Here is a 12500-nt window from a genome sequence, read left to right on the forward strand (position 1 = left end):
GCAAATAAATAAGTAAATAAATAAATAAATAAATGATAACAGGTAAATAAATAAAAAAATAAGTAAATAAGTGAATAAATAAAAAATAGGTAAATAAATAAAAAATAAGTAAATAAATAAGTATGTTAAAAAAGTAAACAAATAAGTAAATAAATAAAAAAATAGGTAAATAAGTAAATAAATAAATATGTAAATAAAATAAATAAATAAATAAAAATAGGCAAATAAATAAATAAATAATAAGTAAATAAATAAAAAATAGGTAAATAAATAAATAAATAACAAGTAAATAATTAAATAATAGGTAAATAAGTAAATTAACAAAAAATAGGTAAAAAAGTAAATAAATAGAAAATAAGTAAATAAATATGTAAATGAATAAGTAAATAAATACATATGTAAGTAATTAAATAAGGTAATGAGTAAACAAATAAGTAAATAAAAAATAAGTAAGTAAATAAATAAGTAAATAAATAAATAAATAAATAAATAAACATATATTTTTTCAAAAGATAAATAATCTGCCAATAGTGTTGATGAAATAATCTTGTTTTCAGTTTGATATAAGATGTTTAACAGAAAAGCTCACTTTATTATTTTTTTTTTCTGAAAACGAAAATACCTTTTGCTTCTTGATATTTGAACTAATCAACACAAAAACTGTAGGTGTTGCAGTGTTTTTGCTTTATTGCATTATATATTATATTTTGGGACTCTGCCAAATTTACATGTAAATAATGCAAAGGAAATAAATCAAACAATGTAAAAAACAACCAAGATACACTGTAAAAGCTCATATACCGCCTATATATATATATTTAGTTTCATTGATTTACAATATATTTTCACATTGGGTTTTTGGTAATTTTTGCATTATAAACACTTAAAAACACACAGGCTTTTTTTAAACCCAGCTTCGGGTAAAACATTTTTGTCATAATTTTGAAAGAACTTTTTGAACATTTTTAATGGGTGTTAGGAAATAGGAATTTATGTGTTCATATAAATAATGCAAATTTATTTATGCAAACAATTAAAAGAAATCAATGACAGAGGTACTAAAAATTATTAATTGTTTTTTAACAAAACAAAATACTCTTTTCTTCTTTATATATTTGTATATCATGTTTCTATATATTACATATTTCTCATAATGCTAATTTATAGATGCTGAGATTTTTTATTGCTGCTAATTATGCTAATTTACTAATGTATATTTATTTTGCTCCACAATACTGATTAGTATTGGCTAATTATTAAAATTTTATAATATATTCTGATATTAAGCACATATAATATGTATTTTTTAATGCAAAAGCAAAAAAGTAAGGAAATTTTGTTCTTTCTTTTTCCTGTTCTCTATCATTGCGATTTTTATTTCAGTGATTTGAGTTTTTTTCCCTCCACAGAAACATGCTTGACTCATTCTGTAGGTTGAGATGATCAAAAGCAGATGTTCTGGTCATTACCGTGCGCGTCTAATCTCTGCCCTGTATCAAATCACCAGGTTAATAAAAGTCTTCACCTGTTTTTCACACCATAAATTACCTCACCGCTCAGATCCGATCCGTTCCGTTCCTGGAAAAAACAGCAGAGAATTTGTTACCGCACAAAGACATTTATCTGCCAATGAAAACACGGTAAAGTTCAGTGAATATATATGTGCTGTCTGTCATTTTATGGCCTCAATCAATACTTGAGCTCATTAAACAGTTAGCTGACAGAGACGGCGGATTAGCTGCTCTTTATGTCCACGGCGGATGGATAAATCACAGTTTATCAGGAGAAACAGACACAAGATATGAAGCTAATATTTACTAGGGGAGAATTACTACACCACATCTGCTCAATTTATCAAGATTCTGTTTTAGATCTAAAGAATCTGCAAGAAAAACACAAGCGTTTCCTACGGGAATAAACTCTGAACACCTTAGCAACCATTTACTCTTGCCAGGCCCTAGCAACCACTCACAACACCCAAGAAAGTGCACAATAATACTCTTAGCAACCTTAAAGTAATGGCCTAGCAACCACCCACAACACCCTAGAAACTGAATACCAACAGCCTAAAACATTTTGAACACCTTAGCAACCATATACTGTAGCAATACCCAAGCAACAACCCACAACATCCTAGAAACTGCATAGCAACAGCCTAAAAACATCATGAACACCTTAGCAACCCTATACTGTAGCAATGCCTTAGCATTTAACTACTATACACTAGAAACTGCATAACAATGGGCTGTAGACCCTCTGAACATCTTAGCAATCATATAATGTAGCAACACCCTGAAACTGCATAACAACAACCTGAAAACAACCATCCACAGCACCATACAAACTGCATGACAGCCTAGATACACTTTGAACACCTTGGCAAACATAAATTGTAGCAATACTCTAACGACCACCCACAACACCCTAAACTGCATAACAACAGCCTGAAAACTCTCTGAATATCTTAGTAACCATATATTGTAGCAATATGCTGGCAACCACCCACAACACAGTAGAAATGGCAGAGCAGCCTGAAACACCCGGAACACTTAAGTAATCATATACTGTTGCAATGCTACAGCAACCACCCACAACACCCTAGAAACTGCATAACAACAGCCAAAAAAAAACACTACAAACAGCTTAACAGACATATGTCTTGACAGAACACTAGCAACCACCCAGAACAGCCTTAAAATGGCATAACAACAGACTAAAATACTCTGAATACCTTGGCAACCATAAACTGTGACAATACCCTAGCAACCAAAAACACTCTAGAAACTGCACAATGACAGCCTGAAAACACTCTGAATACCTTGGCAACTATGTACTGTGGCAATACTCTAGCAACCACGCTCAACACTCTAGAAACTGCATAACAGCCAATAAACACTATGAACACCTTAGCAACCATATACTGTTGCAATACCCTAGCAACCAACAACAACACCCTAGAAACTGCATAACAACAGCCAAAAGAAAAACAATGTAAACAATTTAGCAACCAAGTTACTTAGCAATACCCTAGCAACAACCCACAACACCCTAAAACTGCATTACAACAGCCAAAATAATCACTCTGAACACCTTAGCAACCATATACTGTAGCAATACCCTGGCAGCCACCCACCACCACCCTAGAAACTGCAGAACAACAGCCAGAAAACACTCTGAACACCTCAGTAACCATAAACTGATGCAATACCCTGGCAACCACCCACAACACACTAGAAACTGCATAGCAACAGCCTAAAAACATTCTGAACACCTTAGCAACCATATACTGTAGCAATACCATAGCAACCACCCACAACACCCTAGAAACTGCATAGCAACAGCCTAAAAACATCCTGAACACCTTAGTAACACTTTACTGTAGCAATGCCATAGCAACTACCTACAATACCCTAGAAACTGCATAACAACAGTGAAAATAATCGTTCTGAACACCTTAGCAACCATATACTGTAGCAATACCCTGGCAGCCACCCACCAACACCCTAGAAACTGCAGAACAACAGCCAGAAAACACTCTGAACACCTCAGTAACCATAAACTGATGCAATACCCTGGCAACCACCCACAACCCTCCAGAAACAGCATAAGCAGCCAAAAAACACTCCAAACAGCTTAACAGCCATACGTCTTAGGAGTACACTAGGAACCACGCAGATTAAAATACTCTCAATACCTTGGCAACCATATACTGTAACAATACCCTAGCAACCAAGAACACCCTAGAAACTGCACAATGACAGCCTAAAAACACTCTGAATACCTTAGCAACCATATATTGTTGCAATACCTTGGCAACCACCCACAACACTCTAGAAACTGCATAACAACAGACAAAAGAATCACTCTGAACACCTTAGCAACCATATACTGTAGCAATACCCTGGCAACACCCTAGAAACTGCATAACAACAGCCAAAAGAATCACTCTGAACACCTTAGCAACCACATACTGTAGCAATACCCTGGCAACCACCCATATCACCCTAGAAACTGCATAAATACACTGAACACCTTAGCAACCATATATTGTAATTAATGCCATAGCAACAACCCACAACACTATTGAAACAGCATAAGCAGCCAAAAAACACTCCAAACAGCTTAACAGCCATATGTCTTGGCAGTACCCTTGCAACCACCCAACAACACCCTAAAAACAGCATAACAACAGCCTAAAACACTATTGGCAACCAAATACTGTAGCAACACCCCAACAACCACCCACAACACATTAGAAACCATGTAACAATGGGCTATAAGCTCTCTGAACATCTTGCAAACCATATACTGCAGCAACACCCTAGCAACTAAAAACACCCTAGACAACCTAAAAACACTCAGATGTCTTAACAATCGTATAGTAATGCCCTAGCAACCGCCCAAATAAAAACAAATAATTGATATATTGCTAATAAAAACAGTGTATTATTGCACACCCCTGTGTTGTTCCACTAACCTGTCAAAATCAACACTTTATTGTAGAAACTTTTCAGTGAAGATCAGTGAATCAGCAACACAAACTGATCCAACTTTAACCTGAAGCTCGGGCTCTTGCACTCTCAGACTCTCAGTGATGTTAATATTGATGTTATTAAAGTGCTCCAGAGAGAATGTGAGCTCTGAGAACTCAGCAATGCTCTGGATCCACCTCAGAAAAACTAAACACAGAGTTTGTGTTCAGCAGAGGGTGGAGGAGACTGATGACGAACAAAATATAGAATAATAGAATATAATTCACTTCATAAGATCATTCGAAATGCAGTGATTTATTTTAAAGGCACATCTATGGTACATCACACACTCACTCACACACACACACACACACACACACACGGCATACAACATTTGTGAATAAAGCAGCGTTTCCTGCCAATGAGTAACAAGAGAGATCAAACTGTCCAATCAAATTCCCTCCATGTTGAGTGTAAAAGTGCACACACTCACCGGCCACTTTATTAGGTACACCTTACTAGTACCGGGTTGGACCCCTTTTGCCTTCAGATCTGCCTTAATCCTTGGAAGCGTAGATTCAGCAAGGAAATATTCCTCAGAGATTTTGCTCCATATTGTCATGATAGCATCACACAGTTGCTGCAGATTCGTCGGCTGCACATCCATGATGCCAATCTCCCGTTCCACCACATCCCAAAGCTGCTCTATTGGATTGAGCTCTGGTGACTGTGGAGGCCATTTGAGTACAGTGAACTCATCGTCATGTTCAGCAGTCTGAGATGATTGAGCTTTATGACATGCTGCGTTATCCTGCTGGAAGTAGCCATCAGAAGATGGAGACACTGTGCTCATAAAGGGATGGACATGGTCAGCAGCAATACTCAGGTAGGCTGTGGCGTTGATGCTCAATTGGTACTAATGGACCCAAAGAAAATCCCCCCCACACCATTACACCACCACCACCAGCCTGAACCGCTGATACAAGGCAGGATGATCCATGCTTTCATGTTGTTGACGTCAAACTCTGTACCTATTAAAGTGGCCGGTGAGTTTGTATCTGTATATTGCGTGTTCAGCTTCTAGTTAAGAGTGTTTAATGATGCCAGCAGCCTCTTTTAAAACATCTCGAGTGGGAAATACCGTGCTCTCATTGACCACAAATTCACTGCAGTGTTATTTTTCTCCCCTGATGTCCTTTGAGTCGCTCCACTGACACCACAAACAGCTCATAAAGACACTTTTACTGTAGTGGTTTGACTGCTGTGTTTCACAGAAGAACAGACACGCATGAAGCCGTTTTCAGAGTCTTATGTCATCGTTTTAAATGCGTCCAGCCGGCAGAACAGATTATAACACAAAAATGAGCCAACAATGTTTTTCTAACACTCTTATTGAGTTATAAAGAGTTATTTCTGAATGTCTTCACTGTACAAACTGCAGAAAAGACTTTGCTTGGAATCTATATGTTGCTAGGTGGTTGATATGATGTTCTGTTTGGTTGCTAGGCAGTTCCAAGAGTACTGTAGGTGGTTGTTTGTTGCTAGGATATTCTAAGATCTTATCAACCCCCTAACAATCACCCAGAATAGACTGATTAATTAACTTGTTGCTAAGATACTCTGTGATGTTAGTGCGTGGTTGATATGTTGGGTGTTGACAGGTGGTTTCCAGGGTATTGTTAGTGGTTGCTAGGTAGTGTTTTAACTTGTATTTAATTTAAATTGTTGCTTTGATAAACTGGGTTGTTGCTAGGGTGTTAATAGGCTGTTTCAACTGTATCCTTACTGATTGCTGGGCAGTTGTTAAGGTGTTGTAGGGCGTTGCTAGTGTATTTTGGAGTATTTAAAAGTTTGTTAACTATGGCATTCTGGGTAATAATGGGTTTGCTAGGGTGTATTGATAGGTAGTTTTAAGGGTATTTTTAGTGGTTGCTTAGCAACCATATACTGTAGCAATATCCTAGCAACCACCCACAACACCCTAGAAACTGCATAGCAACAGCCTAAAAACATCCTGAACACCTTAGCAACACTATACTTCAGCAATGCCATAGCAACCACCCACAACACCCTAGAAACTGCATAGCAACAGCCTAAAAACATCCTGAACACCTTAGCAACATTATACTGTAGCAATGCCATAGCAACCACTCACAACACCCTAGAAACTGCATAGCAACCTCCTAAAAATATCCTGAACACCTTAGCAACACTATACTGTAGCAATGCCATAGACACAACATACAATACCCTAGAAACTGCATAACAACAGTGAAAATAATCACTCTGAACACCTTAGCAACCATATACTGTAGCAATAGCCTGGCAACCACCTACAACACCTGTGTTGCTAGTGTAGTTTGAAGTATTTAAAAGATTGGTCAACTAACTATGGCATTCTGGGTAATGATGGTTTTGCTAGGGTGTTCTGATAGGTAGTTTCAAGTGTATTTTTAGTGGTTGCTAGGCAGTTTGATAAGATACTTGGGGTGTTTGCTACTGTAGTTAATGTTAAAACACTATCTTTTTATTTGTTATTTTTTTATGTATTCTCGGTGGTTGCTATGGTGTTCTGGGTAGTTGTTGAGAATCTTCAGATTGTAAAGTCAGGTTTGGTGGTTGTAGCTTAAAAGATTAAGGAGTTGAGAAATGTGTGTATCAAAAGAAGACAGGGTCGTTTTTACAGCATTTCCATGTGTTGGTTTTCTGAAAGCAGTGACAGTGAAGCGTGTGAGGAAACTTTGGTGAGTGTTCTGGGATTTCACCCTCATGACTTTATAAACCCGTATGAGTCTGCCGGTTCTGTTGTTTGAGTAACGTCAGTCAGATTGAGCTGCTGGGGTCAGATCCGTCTCTCTGTGACCCCTACACTCTCAGACCAGCAACATTCCAGGAATTACTGACCTCAGATCAGGCAGTTTAAGGCCTCGAGGAACCAGGTGTGTCACTGCAGATTCCCACATCAGACCATCAAACACATACACACACACACACACACAAGTACATAGACACACATGCGCATACACACACAAACATGCATACCCACGCACACGCGTTTATGCACACACAGACACATGCATACACCCACACATGCACACACACAAACACACACTCACAGAGGTAGACACAAACTCATAAAAACATGCATATAAACACACACATACACCCACACACACACAAAATCACTCACATGGATACACACACGCATATACACACACAGACACATGCATGCACACACACACACACACACAAACATGCATAAGCACACAAACTCACACACGTTTATATATATATATAATACTTCCACTTATAATGCGGCTGATAATGATTCAAGGCATTTTCTTAAACTGGAAAACTCCACATGTGAAAGCTTCCTTTATTTGATCTTCATCCACTCTTCATGTCAGGTTTCCTTCAAACACTGCTGAGCTCCAGTGGCTGAAAACAAAGGCCATTTTTGACTTTCTGTCGCCCCCAACTGGATAAACAAAGACAACACACTACAGAGAGTAACAACTGAACCGATAAATCTAATGAAACATGTTAACTTTGAGGCTTTTAAAACAATGACAGCAATCATTATTATGTCATCATAATCACTGCAATTAAAACATACACTCTTAAATGATTTACACAACTCTGTAATAGTTATCATTTGTGGTGCGAGAAGGTCTTGATTTTGTATTAACAATTAATAATTATTAAAATGACTAAATAAATATTATAGGAAATAATGTAAATAATAAAATAAAATAAATTATTAAATACATGTTATACTGATTTAAAAAATAATATTATTAGCCAGAATAACCTGTTTAAATTATGCATATTTACATATTTAAATTAAATACAGTATTTTCAAAAATTTAAATACTATATTGACTGCAAAAAAGATAACAATTGACAGATTAAAATATTTAAATGACACATTTTTTAACTAATTACATAATTTTCATGATCTTTCATATTTACTAGCCAGATTTAACATAGTTAAATGACACATTTAAATTATTTTAATGAACGAATTTTCAAGAATTAAAAGTAAATAAATTAAAAATAAAATTAAAAATAAAATTAAATTAAAAATAATAAAAATAAATTATTAGTTAGATTAGCATATTTAAATGACACATATTTACATATTTAAATCAATTACAAAATTTTCAAGATCTTGCAACGATATTACAAGCCAGATTAACATATTTAAATGACACATATTTACATATTTAAATTACTTAATGAATTTTCAAGAATTTAAATAATGTTATAATGACTTCAAAAAAGACATTACTAGCCAAATTAACATATTTGAATGACACATATTTACATATTTAAATGAAAGATTTTTAAATTTAAACGTTATATTGATTTTTTTTAAATTAATAGTAGTTAGATTAAAATCACATATTAACATATTTAAATCAATTACAGAATTTTCAAGATCTTTCAAAGATAAATTAACATCTTTAATCTATCTTGATTAACATATTTCAGTTACACATATTTAAATATTCAAACCAATTGCAGAATTTTCAAGATCTTGCAACGGTGTTACCAGACAGATTAACATATTTAAATGACACATTTACATATTTAAATTAATTTATGAATTAAAAAAAAATAAAATGTTATATTGACTTAAAAATATATATTACTAGCCAGATTAACATATTTAAATGACACATATTTACATTTTTAAATTAATTAAAGGATTTTAAGAATTAAAATAATGTTATATTGACTTCAAAAAAGATACTAATAGCCAGATTAACATATTTAAATGAATTACATTATTTTCAAGATCTTGCAATGATATCACTAGCTACATTAAGATTTTTAAATGACACATATTTACATATTTTAATTAATTAATGGATTTTAAGAATTAAAAGTTATGACTTCAAAAAAAGATATTAATAGCCAAATTAAGATATTTAAATGACACATATTAACATATTTAAATCAATTACAGTATTTTAAAGATCTTGCAATTATATAACTAGCTAAATTAGCATATTTAAATGACACATATTTACATATTTAAATGAAGTATGGTCTTTTCAAGATCTTGCAATGAAAAAACTAGCTACATTAACATATTTAAATGACACATATTTAAACAAGTACAGAATCGAAAAGATCTCTCAGGCCCTTAAAAAGAGTTTCTGTGACAGTAAATCCTACTAAATAAACCTGAACTCCTCACACACAAATTGAAGAGACTCCGGTGAAAGTTTATTTATTTATTTATTTATTATTATTAGTTTGACCTTTTAACCTCTCGTCTGTTTTTGTGTCAGAAAGAAAGTTATACAAAACATCTACATTTCCTACAGCGTGACTGAAATCATGAGCAGGACGAACAAACTTCAATATGTACAAAACATCAGGACGACAAACCCGACAGTCATTTACAGCAAACCCTAACCATCACAGCATTAAAAAGCCTTTTTAATTGTATTGTATTTTACATCGCCTACAGCTTCTTCTGCATGCCTGAAATGCAAGCGTAGATTTCAAGTACAAACCTCCTATAAAGCACTTTAATACATCACAAATAAAGATCATGTCAATATAATACACTTCATTACGACAGGTTTTCTTTTCACGTCCACACTGCGACTCGAATAGCCACAAATAAACATTCTCATATTCACTCGACTCGACTTTTCAGCTTTTCTTTCGTCACTGCAGTTATTTGTGTGCGAATGACTATGACTTTTATATGAAAGCTTATTTAAATATTTTTTAAATGCAAAAGGCTAATTGCAACTTTTTCTCGCAATTCTGACTTTATAGCTCGATTCTTGATTAATTCAAACAATTTGAAGTTGACTTTTCATTTCTCGCAACTTTAACTGTTTACTACATTCACTTTATACTGTATTTTGTTTTCTTTTCGCACATTTGAGTTTTATTTGCTAAATTCTGACTTTTTTTTAACAATTTATATCATGAAAGTCTGATATTTTTCCACAATTCTGCCGTTGTATCTTGCAGTTTTGACTTTTTTTCTCTCACAATTTTAACTTTTTATTGCACAATTCTGACATTCAATCTTTTTTTTCAACTCACAATCTGTTTATATCTTGAAATTCCAATGTTTTTAATTGCGCAATTCTGATGTTTAGTCTTCACTTTATACCTCCCTTTGTTTTATTTTTGCACCTTTTAGTTTTTTTTTCTCGCAACTCTCGACTCCTTTCGACTTTTTGCAACTCACAATTTATTTATATTTCACAGTCCCTTAATTCTGAGTTTGTATCTTGCATTTTTTACTTTTATTTCTCTCGTATAACAAACTTTTTATTGCGTAATTATGACTTTCAGCCTTTGTTTTATTTTTTTGCAATTTTTAGTTTGTCTTTTTTTAATCACAATTCTGACTTTTTGTAACTTTAAATTTATATATTGCAATTGCAATGTTTTTTTTACCATTCTGAAGGTTTTTTCCTCATTTCTGAGATTGTATCTTGCAGTTTTTACTTTGTTCTCTCGTAACTTCAGCTTTTTATTGCGTAATTAGGTCTTTCAGTGTTAACATTTTATCTCACATTGTTTTATATTTGCTTTTTTTTTGCAATTCTGACTGTTTGTAACGGTTTATATCCTTCAATTCTGATGTTTTTTTTTACAATTCTGATATTTTTATGATTCAGTTTGTATCTTGCAGTTTTTACTTTTTACAGTTCTGATATCTTCACCTTTTACCTCACTCCCAATTTTATTTTATTTTTTTTTGCAATTTTGACTTTTGCAATTTTGACTCAATTTATATACGTTTTGCAACTACGATGTTTTTCACAATTCTAGCTTTTTTCCCTTTCCTTGCAATTCTCACTCTAAATCCACCAATTTTCACTTCTTATCTTGCAATTCTGATGTTTTTCACAATTCTTAGTCTGCATCGTACAATTCTTTCTTGCTTTTTCTTTTTTTTTGCATTTCAGACGTCTCACATTCATCACTTTGTACCTCACTTTCAGTCATTTTCCACAATTCTGTCATTTTTTTTGCAATCCTGTGCTTTTCACAATTTCAACGTTTTCTGCAATTCAGGTGATTTCAGCAATTCTGAAATTTTCTGCAATTCTGACTGTTTTTGAAGTTTTGACTTATTTTGCAAATCTGACATTTTGACGTTTTTTGTCATTTTGATATTTTTCCAGCAATTTTGACGTTTTCTGCAATTCCGACATTTTCCAAAATGCAGATTTTTCGCAATTATGACTTTTTTGTCCGCAATTCTGACTTTTCATTTCGCAATTTTAACTTTTTTTTTTGCAATTCTCAGCTTTTCACAATTCTGATGTTTTCCACAATTTCAACGTTTTCCGCAATTCTGACAATGTTTGCAATTCTAACATTTTTTACAATTATGACTTTTTTGTAATTCTGACATGTTTTTGTCGTTCTGCATTTACGCAATTCTGACATTTTTTCACAGTTTTTACTTTCTTTGCAGTTCTCACGTGTTTTTGTAATTCTGCGTTTTATGCAATTCAGACGTTTTTTGCAAATCTGATTTTTTTTGGCATTTCTGAGCTTTTCACAATTCCCATGTTTCCACAATTCTGATTTTTCTCAGTTTTTACTTTTTTGCAATTCTGACATTTTTTGCAATTTAGACGCTTGTATCTTACAAAGAGTTCATCACACAACACAGAATAGCATTTTTACATTGAATCTCACAATTTTGAAGTGTCACAATTCTGTTTAACATTTTTGAATTTCTATTTTGCAATTTCAATGTTTTTTTTTAAATTTGAGACGTAAACAATCACAAGCCTGTAACTCAAAATCGTAAGAAAGTCAGAGTTGGACAAAAAGTTGCCATTACCCTTTTCATTTTTGTATTCTGCTTTAAAAAACCTCCATAGTTTGAAATGATCCACTTGTGTGTGAAATGTGTCTGAAAATCAAACAGTCATTGCATTTTCTACTTATTCTAAAAGTCCATAAAAATATTAAAATAAGTCTGTGTAACACTGCAAAAATCATTTCATAATTAGTATTTTTGTCTTGTTT

At 33.5% G+C, this 12500-nt stretch overlaps 1 protein-coding gene across 1 annotated transcript in view; it reads right to left on the minus strand.

Annotated features, from left to right (window-relative positions):
• Positions 1–12500, minus strand: part of twf1a (twinfilin actin-binding protein 1a) — a 606573-nt gene that overhangs the window by 457863 nt on the left and 136210 nt on the right. The window lies entirely within an intron of this gene.

This window comes from Danio rerio, chromosome 25, assembly GCF_049306965.1.
Source record: "Danio rerio strain Tuebingen ecotype United States chromosome 25, GRCz12tu, whole genome shotgun sequence".
Taxonomy (NCBI): Eukaryota; Metazoa; Chordata; class Actinopteri; order Cypriniformes; family Danionidae; genus Danio; species Danio rerio.